This window comes from Babylonia areolata, chromosome 1, assembly GCF_041734735.1.
Source record: "Babylonia areolata isolate BAREFJ2019XMU chromosome 1, ASM4173473v1, whole genome shotgun sequence".
Taxonomy (NCBI): Eukaryota; Metazoa; Mollusca; class Gastropoda; order Neogastropoda; family Buccinidae; genus Babylonia; species Babylonia areolata.
The window spans coordinates 81,122,706-81,138,004 of record NC_134876.1 but is presented as its reverse complement, the minus strand read 5'-3'; the positions used below and the strand labels follow the sequence as shown (position 1 = coordinate 81,138,004).

At 41.7% G+C, this 15,299-nt stretch overlaps 1 protein-coding gene across 3 annotated transcripts in view; it reads right to left on the bottom strand.

Moving 5' to 3' along the window:
* Window positions 1-4,447: 4,447 nt before the first annotated feature.
* The window catches only part of LOC143288092 (sodium-driven chloride bicarbonate exchanger-like), a 67,818-nt gene continuing 56,966 nt past the window's right edge, over window positions 4,448-15,299 (bottom strand). For all 3 annotated transcript variants that reach the window (XM_076596377.1, XM_076596393.1, XM_076596386.1), the window contains one exon: window positions 4,448-14,408. The gene's annotated coding sequence lies outside the window, so the exon portion shown is untranslated. The remainder of the gene's footprint in view (window positions 14,409-15,299) is intronic.

The window sequence follows — 15,299 nt, the reverse complement described above, 5'->3', positions numbered from 1 at the left end:
TGGGGTAGCGTGAAGGGAAGGTAGGGCAGGGTTGGGGGGGGTTTGTGAGGTAGACGGGGGACGTGTAGTTCGGGTACACTACCAGAGGGTAATTCCCCCTACACTAAACCTTCTTACTATCCCCTGTCCCATCCACCCCTTCCCTCTACCTATCCTACCCTCCATCTTCCTCTCCCTCTTTACCCCTCCCCTCTCCTATCCGACTCTCCCTTTTTCCGCTTCCCCCTTTACCCGTCCCCTTATCATACCCTATCTTCTACACCTCTTCCTGTCCTACCCACCTTCTACTCTCCCCCTATCCTATCCCTCCCCTAAACTCCCCCTTTGCCCCTACCCCTCCCCTAACCTCCCCCTTTATCCCTACCCCTACCATACCCCTCCCCCTTTACCCTATCCTTTTGCTCCCTCTTTACCCCTCTCCAATCCTCCCATTTCCCCATTACCCCTCCCCCACTATCCTACCCCTGGCCCACTATCCTAACCCCCCCCCCTCCCCTATTCTACCCTGCCTTCTACCCTACCCTGTCTTCCATCCCCATTCTACACCTCCGCCTCAAGCCACCCCTATCATACCCCTTCGCCTCTAGACCCCCACACCCCGTCCTACCACTTCCGCTCTCACCCCACTATCCAGATGATGGAGTCTCCCGTCGGACCGACGGATGAGTAGGCAGGGAGGCTTATCTGTCAGTGTGTGTCCTCATATGGGAGAAGAGGCCGATTCTGGATGCGCAGCACTTCCCACAGGTGTTGCAAGGGAAAACGTCTCCAGAAGTTGAGTCCTGCTTCCTTCGTTCACGCTTCTTCTTAATGGTCAGCGTTCTCTTGTTTTCAAACGTCTTTATGTCACTAGAGCACAGCATCCTCCAGCGAGAGCGGTCAAGGACATCAGTTTCCCGGGAAGCGATGTCTATGTCACAGGCTTTGAGGTCTATCTTCAAGGTGTCCTTGAAGCGCTTGCAGGGTCTTCCAAGTTCGCGGTGGCCTTCGTTCAGCTGACCATACATCTTCGGAATCCTGCTGTCTGTCATGTGGACAACGTGTCCTGTCCAGCGTAGCTGGCATTGGATCAGCAGGCTTTCGATGCTGGGCAGGCCGCTCCTGTCTAGGACCTGGAGGTTGGAGACCCTGTCTTGCCACTTTATGCCGATGATCTTTCGTAGGCATCTCTGGTGAAACTGCTCAAGTTGTTGAATGTGACGGCGATACGTCGTCCGTTTCACAGCACTACAACAAGGTGGTCAGCACAACAGCTCTGTAGGTTTTGATTTTGGTGCTGAGCCTGATGCCTTTGTTGTTCCACAGCCTGTTGTTGAGTCTGCCAAAGGCGGAGCTGGCTTTGGCGATGCGCAGCGTCACTTCTGCATCAAGGGCTCCGTTGCTGCATAGGGTACTGCCCAGGTAACAAAACTTGTCGACTGACTTGATCTCTGTGTCATCGATCTTGATTGCAGGTGGGGGGAGGCACTGGCTTCTGTGAGCTAGCTGGTTGGTACATGGACTCGGTCTTGCTGAGACTGATGGTGAGTCCAAAGCGCCTGCAGGAGGCTGAGAACCTGTTCATAATGAACTGTATGTCCTCATGGGGGTGTGCAGCAAGCGCGCAGTCATCAGCGAAGAGGAACTCTCTCAACTGCGTGCCTCAAACACCCTGGACCTGGCGTGGAGTAGCCGCAAGTTGAAAAGTTTGCCATCTGTGCGAAACTGAATGTAGAAGCCCTGGTCACAGTCTTGGAAGGCGTCAATCAGCATGGCAGAGAAGAGAATGGAGAACAGTGTGGGTGCCAGGACGCAGTCCTGCTTCACTCCATTTATCACAGGGAACGGATCCGACATGTCAGTATATTCCTGTACCCTCGCCTGCATGCCATCGTGGAATGACACAATCAGCTGGATAAGGCTCTCTGGGTAGCCGAACTTTGGGAGGATCTTCCACAGACCACGGCGGTTCACCGTGTCGAAGGCTTTAGTCAGGTCTACAAAGACCACGTGGAGCTCCTTGTTCTGATCACGACACTTCTCTTGCATCTGGCGTACGGCAAACACCATGTCACATGTTCCCCTGCCTGAGCAGAAGCCGCGCTGTGCTTCAGGGATGACTGTGTTGGAAACATGGTCAACCAGTCTGTTCAGTATGATGCGGGCGAAGATCTTGCCGGCGATGCAGAAGAGAGAGATTCCACGGTGGTTATCGCAGGATGTTTTGTCTCCCGTTTGTAAATGTGGACAATTGAAGCATCCTTGAAATCCTGGGGGGACCTGCCCTCTCTCCCAGATAGACTGGAACAGGGCGGTCAGCTTGTCTGTCAGCACCTCGCCTCCATATTTGTAGATGTCGGCCTGGATTCCATCCGCTCCTGGGGCTTTTCCTGACGTTGTCAGCATCAGGGCCTTCTGGGTCTCGTCCTTGGTGGGAGGGGCAGCTAGCGAGTCATTGACTGGTAGCTGTGGGAGGGCTGCAATTACCTCGTCAGATACGGACGAGTTTCTGTTGCGGAGGGTGTTGAAGTGATCTGCCCAGCGGGAAAGGATGTCTTTTCTTGTCTAGCTCTCACCCCACTATCCTACATCTCCTCTATCGCACCTTGATGACTCCTTGGGAGGCGCTATATACTTTAACATTATTATTATTGTTATTTCTACTACTATCGCGACTGTTATTATCATTGACAAAAATGTGATAAGACTGGTTTGGTAAGCGAAGTGTACATAGGGGTATATTCCGGCCAGGAATGGTGTATGGCATGGCCATGGCCTGGACTTGTTTTTAACTCCAAGGGTTTAAGTAGCCTAGGCTACTCTATAGCCGGGGTATAAACCAGCCAAAGGGTAGAGTTCGGTTTGTTACACCGGGTAACACCGGCTTGAACCAGTAACTTCTGTCGGTGTCCTTCACACAACTGTCCACTGTCTTCTCTCCCTTCCAACCGTTAAGAGGCAGGAGAATGGGGACGGGGGTGGGGGTGCGGGGGGTGGGGTGGGGGTTGAGCGGAGGCAGAGAGAGACAAACAGAGCAACACCTGGGAAGAGGGGAGGGTGGGGGGGGGGGGCGGACAGACAAATAGAGAGAAAGACGGAGAGACTGAAACAGTGACAGAGAGACGCACGAGCGTGACTCATTCACAAGTCCTGCTGTAATCCATTCATCATGTCTGAACCCTTCCTCACTCGCGTGCTTCACACACACACACACACACACACACACACAGCTGTCTCTCCCTCAGTGTGGGAAGGGTGCCTTGAGAATAACAAATAGCGGCGCTGATTCGGGAAGGGAAGACAGAACAGAGGGCAGTTGACATAAGGACAGGTCTTTGTGACCCAAGAACGTCATCACTACCAACAGCCCCCAAATGACGTCATGGGAAAGACACACAATGTCATCACTACCGCTTCACACTAGGCAGCGCCCAAGCTTCACGTTGTAAAGCGAGGCCGAAGATAGTCTTCTGTGTTTGTTTCCTGTTTGAGAGAGAAGAAAGGCGGGTTACCACAATGACTTTAGAGTTCGTGTCCACGTCATAAACCTGTTTCCTACATAATGGGGCTGGCTGAAAGATATTGTTGACTCTTCACAGAGCGTGACGTGCCCACGTCAACACAAACCCATCTGTCGTGTATAGCGCGTGGGCACCAAACAAGTACCAGATGAATGAATTAATTCACCGCTGGCTAATCCTCTCTGACATGGTGTCAACGGGCTGTGATGAACGGTTGTATCCGTGTTGCCTACCAACTAACGGCATTAACAGAAAAGAACATGCTTTGGTAGTCACTTAGAAGAGTGATGCGACGAGTAATGTTAACAAGACGTCGGCGTTGGTCTGTATTTCTCGATACCCATGATCTTCCGCGTAGGAACAGGGTGGTATTTGAGACAAGATACTTACACATCTTTACCCATCCACTCTCTAAATAACCTCTCTCTCTCTCTCTCTCTATATATATATATATATATATCAAGAAGCGTAATATTCAATTTTATTAATATATGGTCAGTACAGTAGTCAGTCTAATTAATTGGTATTTTCTTGCTCGACATGTATGTTTCATGTGAGAACCTGTGAACAATATTTGTGCACAGCAACCAAGGTTACGGGACTATTTAATCAATTTCTTTTTAAACCACAGCATTAGTCTACATATAATGCTTTGCCCTGAAAGAACAGAGAAATGATCATGATTAAATTGTATTTGCTTGTAATTTGTCATATCATTGACCCCATTGTTATCATTGACCCCACCCAACTCAGGTGATATGGCAGGAGTGGACTGGGCTCGTATAGTGGTCTAGTACGAAGGGCGAGCAGCATACAAACAGCACACTGGCAATATTTATCTCAAGCACAATGAAATAACTTTATGTGTGCGCTCACACACACACACACACACACACACGCACGCACACAAAGACATCAGTTAAGTTATAAACCTTTATTTGGTCTCATCACTCATACACAACTGATGAACTGTTTCACTTTTGATTTAACTCTCTTCCTTAAACAACTGATACACTGATGGAACTGATAAAATAGTTTCATCAGAGATGCCAAATCACATTCACACTGTCATCAACATAACCAAAAACAGGCATTGATACAACAAATTTCACATGTCCGATCTTAAAATAGTAATTGTAAAATAATGATGGATTTCAAGATGTATCATGTTTAAAAACCTTTGGTGGTTTCAAGTGAAAGAATAAATAGGTTTCGGGTGATGTGGGGTCTTCCATGATTTGATGACCAACAATTCAAATATATTTGTGCTTTTGTGTACTCTCTCTCTCTCTCTCTCACACAATGACAACATGCATCTACATCAGACACTATCCAATGCTATCAAAACTGCTGTACAGGTTCATGCAACATTTAGACCAGCCACTCCTTCCCACCTTCCTGGGAAGAACAGGATCAAGAAGTATAAGAAAGTTTTGAGTCACACCAACTTATAGCAGATCTAGACATGTAACGCTGCAGAGTGGGAAGATGGTTTCTGGACTTTCTGACTGAGCATCTTGAGTTCAATTCCTAGCAGGTTTTTTGTTTGTTTGTTTGTTCCGGTTTTTCCCAAAGGTTGGAGATTTTTCCTGTCTGCCAGGTGAACAGCTAAAAGATGTGCTACTGCCTCAATCAATATGTTCGCATTAAAGATCCCATGGCACATGCCTTTCAGCAACATGAAAATACCCACCATGCACCTGTCATGACATGAATAATTATGCTGGCTGTGGGTGTGTGTATCTGAGAGATAGTTGTCTTCATCAGTCCAACAGAATGAAAACAAATGATTACATAACTCTTCTGAGAAAACACGAAGTATTCTTCTTTCATTCCATGTGACCTACGATTTTCATTTTGTGTGTGCTCATATCAAGTGGCACTGTGGAAGGAATGAAACAGATGCATGAAATTTTGAAGTATTATCACCGTTATAGCTTTCTACCCAGTCAAACACACAGGTCATCTAAACAAGATCTGGCAAACTTTTTTTTTCTTTCTAACACTCATTAAACTTATCCAATCATTACATTCCATTCAAAACAAAACTGATCATTTGAAGCAGAAACAAACACACTTCCATAATGCACACAATCCCCAGATGTCCCCTGGTACCGTCCATTCTACACAGTCTTCTTTGTGTCCACAGGCTTTTTGATGATATTTTCATATACAAAAGGTTTGTCCTGTGGAAAAGGCATCTGTAAAAAGGCCAAAATATCCTCAACTCTCATGTTGTGGATGCAAAATCAAAATTATTAGAGAAGCCTCACTGCATCACTCCCCTGAGTTTAAAGCCACCACCAGCTGCACTCTGGGGATTTTGTTCATGGGAAACATCAAGTGCATTTCACTCATTAACATACATCCTCAAAAAGAAAGGACTGAGACCGGAGTCAAAGAAAGCATGCAAGCATTGAGCAATAGATCCATACGCATATTTGTTTGCACGGTTTGTTGTGTGTACACATAACACATCTGTGTATTTGATATCAACTTCTCAAAACGATTTTACCTAATGTGTTTATATTAAACTGCTGTTTGTGAGCATGTGAGTACCCGTAGTCTCTCTGTTTTGTTCAGTAAAATGAATTACACCACTTAACTCATTCTATACTGCCTAATGACTTCCTTCATTATACTCTCTGTACTGGCCATTTGTTTATGTTACAATATCTTAAAAAAAAAAAAAAAAAAAAAAAGAAAAAGAATGCAATTACATACAGCTGTGAAAATATGTGATAATATAAAGAATAGAATTGACTAACATTTGGCAAAGCTTCAAAGCACTCACTTAATTATTGACTGATTAATCATATTTTGGAAAAAAAATCTGTTTTTCACAACTGACATAAAAGGGGCAAGTTTTTCTCGTATAACAGAAATTTTACAAGTGTGGTCTTTTGTAACCATAGACACTTCCTAATTGTAACAATTGAATGGGCAAATGCATATGCACAGTGGATATCCACTATAGAATCAGTCTGCATTTGACTTTGAGCCACAGTACTTGCTGAAGTTGACGGAAACGCCATCAGTGAGCGAGAAGGGTAACTGTACCTCAAACAAAGGCATTTTCAGCCACAATAAAAGTACAGGTGCACTTTTGGGTGACTGTAGAACAGAGCTGTGCCATTCAGTTTCGCACAAAACTGTTAACCAATGAACTATGAATTTTTAAACTCGCAGTATGTTATAGCGTACCACAGAAATGAAGCATTGTGTGCATGAGGTACGCTTTAGCGTACTTTAGCATGGAAAGAGTTAAAGAGAACACAATAAGTAGTGATTGCACTTCAAACCTTTGCCACACTGATCTCGTTGCACCAAGGCTCAGATGTCAAGGGGTTAAAGGCGGTTTCTTGCTCATCCATCATGTTTTCAATAAAATCATGTCTGTCAAGAGTCCCCCACACTGAAACAGGATCTCTCTACCATTATAAGCATATTTGCTGAGATTTTTTTTTTTCTCACGTCAAGGCTTGACCAAGCATATTGAGTATTAATAAACAGAATTGTGCAACCAACAACCATCTACCTGAAGATCAAGTCATCAGCCCCATCCACATGTAATATGCAGCTTCTGTTCGAACGTGTGTGTGTGTGTGTGTGTGCAGTGCGTGCATGTGTGAGTATGCACAATTTTTTATATTGAAATGCACTTGTATGTATCCTAATTTCTACTGTATCTGTGTTTGTGTATGATTTTCAATTATGTTTGTATCTTGTTATGTACTATCCACCCCAATATTCCTTGTGACCCCGGTACACTTGGTAATAAAGACATATTCTGTTCTATTCTATTCTACTGCTGCTGGTCCGGTCAGGCATCTGCTTTGCAGATGTGGTGTAGCATACATGGATCTTGAAAAACTGAACTGACCTGAGCTAAAACCATAAGCTATTTCCCCCCCCCCAATACTTTCACATCAAAAGTGAAGTGTCTTGTAGCCCTGTATCATGTGCACTCTTTGGAGTTGGCAGGGGTAGGGTGGAGTAAATAAATGTTTCCTTTCCAGTCTAAAAAATATAGTAGTGCGTCTATGCCACCCGTCTAAACCTCCTTAAAACATTTTCCATCATCCATTCTCATCAAAAGGATTTGACATAACACAATGGTTTGTATCTGGCTTTCTACACATAGATGTGGTATTCACCTATCAACTGCCAAAATACATGGGTACATGTACTTTTGTACTTGAATAATATCTGGAGCATTTTTCTAATGCAGATGTGTAGGGAACATTGATCATTTCGCACACTTTGACACCTTCAAACTAAAACTGAACACAGCATTTTACTCCAAAAACACACGCAGAAACTAAACAGGCTGCTGGCTGGAGATGGATTTACCCACTCGTCTATTCTGAGAATGCAACATGTCATGCTTGTAACAGACAGGCTGGAACAGGTGCACTCAGTCACACACGGTCACACTAAGATCAGTCTCAGGTAATGTTCCTCCACCAAAAAGTTGAAACGGTTCATGCATAAGCTTCTTTAGTCAGCATACATGTAACTCAGGACATGCTCCTGTACAAACATGCAAAGAACAGTTTTGTACTGCAAAAATTGCAAATGTGTGTGCGTGTGTGTGTGAGTGTGACAGGACCACAGGTATAGTCTGGTGATGCTGACAGGACCAGTGATAGTGATGCTGACAGGACCACAGTTATAGTGACGCTGGTAGGACCAGTTATAGTGATGCTGACAGGACCAGATATAGTCTGGTGATGCTGACAGGACCAGTTATAGTGATGCTGACAGGGCCACAGTTATAATCTGATGATGCTGACAGGACCACAGTTACAGTGATGCTGACAGGACCAGTTATAGAGATGCTGACAGGACCACAGTTATAGTTATGCTGACAGGGCTACAGTGATAGTCTGGTGATGCTGACAGGACCAGTTACAGTGATGCTGACAGGACCAGTTATAGCGATGCTGACAGGACCACAGTTATAATCTGATGATGCTGACAGGACCACAGTTACAGTGATGCTGACAGGACCAGTTACAGTGATGCTGACAGGACCACAGTTATAATCTGATGATGCTGACAGGACCACAGTTACAGTGATGCTGACAGGACCAGTTACAGTGATGCTGACAGGACCAGTTATACTGATGCTGACAGGACCACAGTTATAATCTGATGATGCTGACAGGACCACAGTTACAGTGATGCTGACAGGACCAGTTACAGTGATGCTGACAGGACCACAGTTATAGTGATGCTGACAGGACCACAGTTACAGTGATGCTGACAGGACCACAGTTATAATCTGATGATGCTGACAGGACCACAGTTACAGTGATGCTGACAGGACCACAGTTACAGTGATGCTGACAGGACAGTTATAGTGATGCTGACAGGACAGTTACAGTGATGCTGACAGGACCACAGTTATAATGATGATGACAGGACCATAGTTATAGTCTGATGATGCTGACAGGACCAGTTATAGTGATGCTGACAGGATCACAGTTATAGTGATGCTGACAGAACCAGTTATAGTGATGCTGACAGGATCACAGTTATAGTGATGCTGACAGGACTACAGTTAAGTGATGCTGACAGGACTACAGTTATAGTGATGCCGACAGGACCATAGTTATAGTCTGATGATGCTGACAGGACCAGTTATATTGTGATGCTAACAGGACCACAGTTGCAGTGATGCTGACAGGACCACAGTTATCATGATGCTGACTACAGTTATAGTTATTTTTGTTTTTACTGGCAGAGTCAAGAGCCATATACAAAGCTTTTCCTTACCCCATTTATGTACCAAAAGTAAACTCCTGAAAACACTGTGTATGTGCATGCGTATGTGTGTGTGTTTGTGTGTGTGCTAACATGGTTCAATATTTAATGTGGATGTATATATTGAAAGTACCGTAAACAAATTTAGCCACATTTTGAAGCATGTGTGTGAGAATACCTGCTCTTGCACACACACATATATTGTATGAGTCTGCATGCTTGCCTATGTGCAGGCATCTGTGTGTAATTATACAATATGTGTATGTTTGTGCATCTTTGGGCATGTTTTATAATGTAACTGTTGTAAAATGGTAGATCCTTTACCTAAGACCATTTTCAAACCTGAATATTTTTGTATTGTTATTCGGGCCACAAACAAACCTTTTACATCAGTGGTCCAACAGATACAATAAAACAACATTTTCAACTTTGCCTCAAATGAGCAGCTGACACATGCTTCACTGAACTGTTCAGTTTAATATTTCATGCAATTTTATACGGCACACACAAAAAATATACATACAAGCGGAATGGTTATTTGGTCAGTTTAAAAACAACATGACTGCATTCCCATCCAAAGTTCAACGTCCTATCATTGGTATTTGTGCACTGAATACAAGATGATAATGATTGAAACTTACTAGTATGATTCAAATAGCCTTCACACAAATCCTAATATACCTCAAGTACCAAAAGTTGTAACAACATATGTCATACTCTCCAAAGCTCAGTGGATCATCAAGGCTGTGTAAGGCGATCAACAATCAAAAGAAATACAAATAACAATCAACAATCAAAAGAAATACAAATACAAAAAAACTAAAACAAACCCCCCAAAAACCAGCATGAGATTCAAAATCTTTCAACATTCACGACAAGAACAGCCATCACATCCATCCCAAACCATGATTTCAATGCACTAAACCAGTGAGACAGCATCAATATACACTCCAATGGCATAGGAGCTACACTATTCACAAGCCACCACACATCTCACCAAATGTATTGCCCATCAGTTTTAGAGAGAGACAGAGGAGTAAAACACTGAGTGATAAAACAAAACAGAAAATGTTCATAGCAACTGCACCCTGGGGAAGGTTCTGCTATTTGTCTGCAAAGTTTTTCAAAATGAACAGATCGTTAAAAACTTGACATTCTTCCATGTCATTAAAGCAGTTAAAAAGCTAAAATCAAACACACACACACACACACACACACACACACACACACACACACACACACAAATCTATGCATATGCACACCAACAAACATTAAGAAATATATTTTTCAAATTAAGAAAATTAAGCAAAAACTCAGATCACACAAACACACACATGCATGCACACACACACAACCAATTCATGCACACACACACATGCACAAATGCTGTCAAAAACAATTAACTGGACCAAGATTAAAAAATGTCCATAAAACTGGGGAACACACATAAGACCACAGAAATAAACATGTGCATACATATCTGGACATGCATTCAAAAGGTTACATTTTTTACAGTTCAGACTGCAAACTTTCAAAAAAATGACTGATACAGAATGAAATCAAATGAAATAAAAACATCAATGTCACTACAGTTTATTTTTTAAAATAGCATGCTGTTTTCATTCAGCATTCAGTAAAACAGTTTGATCAAGTCCTGGAGTACACTGTTACATTTCAATTTACACACATTGTCACATGAATGGGTTGTTTTTTTTTCCTTTAATTTTAACCACTATCAAATCATACAATACCATTGTGTTTCGGCACATGACTCATTATTATTCACTTTAGTACTGATATGAGGACAATATACATTTACTAATACTACAAGGCAAAAGATAAATATCCCCACATAACTTGTTTCATTTTAAGATCTACTGTCATGTCAAGTTCACCTGAGTACATGAGTCATTGTTCACTGAATCACACTTATACCACATGAATACAAACTGTGATATATGTGAACGGTGTAGCAACAATGACCTTTTGTGAAATGTATAATAATTGTGAAACTCCCAGAATATTTTGCTGGGGAGAATGTGAATACAAAAGAAAATTTTGACATCAAATGATACCAAAAAAATCATACTCAAGGACAATTTTTCAGAAACAAGGTTTCAAAAAGATATGCATCATTCAAAATCTTTACATCAAAATACCATAACATACTCCAACACACAAACATACACTCTAACACACACGCACACACACACACACAAACATACACTCTAACACACACACACACACACACACACACACAGAGTTTATAAACATCCTCAATGACAATACTGGCATTAGAAAACATTTTTTGTCAAAAACTGATCACAAAAGGTTGACTGCCAGTTTAAGTACACATGACCTGTCAAACACTGATCACAATGCATTAACTGGTTGAATCACCCTGTGATTTTCAGCAAAAAACAGAATACACGCAATTGATCATCTACAAGGAAAAAAGTAATGAAATTCATAATGAACACTGGTAACGAATATCAATCATGTACACAAGCTTTTTTTTTTTCCTCTTTTAATCATTTAACATATCTAACAGCTAAACTGAGCCTGCCTAGTACATACAGGCAACTTGGACCACAGAAAGTGTCAGGAGGAACATTGGGCCATATGACACACACAGGGAAAATGGTCCATTTTAGATGTAAGAAAGAAATCAATTTGTACGACCATTAAAAAGAGAGAGAGAGAGAGAGAGAGAAAGTCTGCCCAAATTAAATATAAAGAAAAGACAGCTTGGCATGTGAAGGTGAAGAAACTGAATACCATGGCAAACACAAGGTGACCTGCTTGATATTCGAAGGAAACTATACCTCATATTCAAGAGAAAGGTGCTTAACTCTGCATGCAAATAACGTGTTATCACAGACACACATTGTGTGTGACACATACACATGAGCCCAAAATTGCCCAGTATTGCAAAGAAATGTCCCACTTGACATGAGAAGAAAAGTTGATTCACCTGAGATTTAAGAAAAAAAAAAAAGAAGGAGAAAAGCTAGCCAATCTGATTTTCTGAGAAATTCTGCATAAATGTGTTTATTTTAATAACAGGAAAAGCTGGACCAACAGGACACTGAAAAGAAAGGTGGTCTGTTTCCATAAGATGTGAGAACCACAAAGCTAGAAGTTCTCATGACAAACCTGACAATGTTAATTAATCAAACCCACCTCCTTTAATTCCCTGCTTTCCTGGCCTGAACCTTGGAAAGGCCAAGCTGACCTTTTGTGTTGAATATCTAGAATTCTTCACCCCTGGAGCTTCATTTCATATTGAACTTTTGTTCCTGAGTATACAATTAGCACTGGAGAAAAAGAAAAACACAATCACACAGCTAAAAGCATTTCTTTGGTTTTTCACTCTCTGTCCACATGTCTGTGAAATAAAGATGAGATCTGAATAGATATATGATAAATTAAATGGGGAGAAAATAGAGATCAAATTAAAAAAAAATGGTGGAATTATTTAACTCATTTTCCCCTCATTGCATTTTCTGATGGATTTCCTGATTTTGAAAAAAAGATGAAAATAAAAATATTGTCATAAATTGGTCAGACCATATAATGGAAGAATGAGATGATGAAAAAACAAACAAACCCAAAAAACAATCATTCAGTGCTTATAGATAACACACTGCTTGAACATGCTCATGCTTGAACATGTCTGTAAAGCAAAGATTGTATGGACCATTTCACATTCATGTAATATTAAATGCAGACTAGATGAACAAGAGATTGCAAAAAGGCTGACACAAAACAAATTACGGATGAAATTCTCACTGCATGATCTCCACTGAAATCGTTGTTTTTGATTCCTGAGATTGTGCATCACTTTATGTGTAAGATTTAAGTCAGTTACGTCATCAACCACTGCTGCGTTCTCTTGTGCAATATCATCTTGTTTGTATGACATTTTTATACTTGTTTGTATGACATTTCTATAACATGAAAACTGGTGAAAGTCTGTGGGACGACAATAATAATTGATGAATACCTTCAAAGATGACAATGAAAACTAAGTTTAAGGCTGGGAATTCAGTTTACATTTTTCTGAGCTAGAAACCACACCAAAACATTGTTTTCATTTTGTTTTTTGCAATTGTGGGTGAGAGAGGGTTGAGGACAAAAAAAACAAAACAACAAAATCTTAAACCGAAAGAAAGGACAAAAATGCTTATAAAACAGATGGTTGCTTTAATCAGATGGATTACTACTACTGGAATGATTTTTGGAGAGTTAAAGAAATCTGTTCCATTATTGACAGAACAAAAAGTAGTGTAAAATGATGGTGCATTTAATCAGATGGATTACTCTCCAGGGTTTTGGGAGCATTAATTCTTTATTCAACTTCTTTAACCTTTTCTATGCTCCCTCCCACCACTAAATGAAGTCACAAGAGCTTAGTAATCATATTCATGAATAAAAAAAATATATAATATTCAGATAATATTTCAAGGCATTTTTAAATATTCCCTTAGCGAAAAAAAACATTCAGTCAGAAGACCCTGTAATACACCTGAATAAGGAACACCTGTGGTGAAAATTATGAGTATTTCATTTTGATTCACACTGACAAAATCCACTTTTTTTGTAGAATAACTTGACAGACATGTACAGCATACATTCTTATTGACTACCAAATACACCATTTTAAGACACAAAAAGAAATATAATTTTTATAAATGTCGAGTTAAAAAAACAACAACCTTGAAAGACACATTAACACATGCACTGCCTTCACTTGCAATACTGAACTTCTGACTATGAAAAGAAGCAAAAATATTACTCAGCTTTAGAGTATTATTGGTCCAAATGTAAATATACGTTAAAGAATAATGCCCCAATACCACTGAGTACATCAATAAAATACTGAAAATAGCAGCAGCTGACTCGCTTCCTGAGCTGGCACTGGTTTCACCTTGAGCCCTGGTAATCCTCATCCAAAGTGCTGGTGTTCTCTCAGTCTGCTTCCACCTGATGTTGTTCTCAAGCACCTTGGTTCCCTGAAACCCTCCCCCAGGTGTGAGGTGACTGCGTTGTTTGTTGCCGTCTTCTTTAAAGCTGCTGGTACAAGCTTTCAGCTGCAGATGTGTGCGAGTCACTTGGCTTTCAGCATCATTGCAGCCACTGCCATGAAAACCAGCAAAACAGTCATCAAAGTTTGGATACCATGGTATGGGTACTGGCTTCTTTCTGGCATTAACTTACCAGCAGCAAGCATCCCTGTGTTAGCTCTTCTTCAACTGTGTCTGACATTGGACGCCCACAATGGCAAGGAACATGATCACACACTTCATAACCTTAGGTGTGGGTAGCAAAGTAATACAGGTGTGGTCAAGTAATGTGTACACAGACAGGCAGCTTTATTGTCATGAAAGACCAGGATCCAAGCTTGGAGGGATAAACAGGTGCTGCAGTCTATAATACATATCCTGTGCTGTCATGCCCTGCACTGGATGCTTGTCTGACCAGATCATGTAAGTGGAGTCTTGGTCTGGTGATATCATGTCAGCACAGGAAGAGGGGGAAACTGAGTGCACTGGTTCAATTCCCACACTCACCAGTATTTCTCCACTCCCCGTCTCCACCAGACCTTGACTGGTGGTCTGGACACTAGTCATTTGGATGAAATGATTAACCAAGGTGAAGCATACAGCTAGCACGTGTAAAAGAACCCACAGCAACAAAAGGGTTGTCCCTTGCAAAATTCTGAAGAAAAATCCACTTTAGTTGGATACCAAATACACTTGTAGGCAGGAAAAAACAAAGGGTGGCGCTCTCATAGTAGCAACATACTCTCCCTGGAAAGAGCAGCCCAAATTTCACACAGAGAAATCTGTTGTGACAAAAAGAGTAATAAAATACATGAAATATGGATCACAGCCTAAGTGAGAGAAATACCACAAAATAGTCTGTAAAACATTTCCGAGTTTGACATGATAGCAACGACCAAATCATTCCTGGGAGGGGGCAGCAGCTAGGGAGGTAGGGAGGTAGTTGTGGAAATGCTGGAAAACA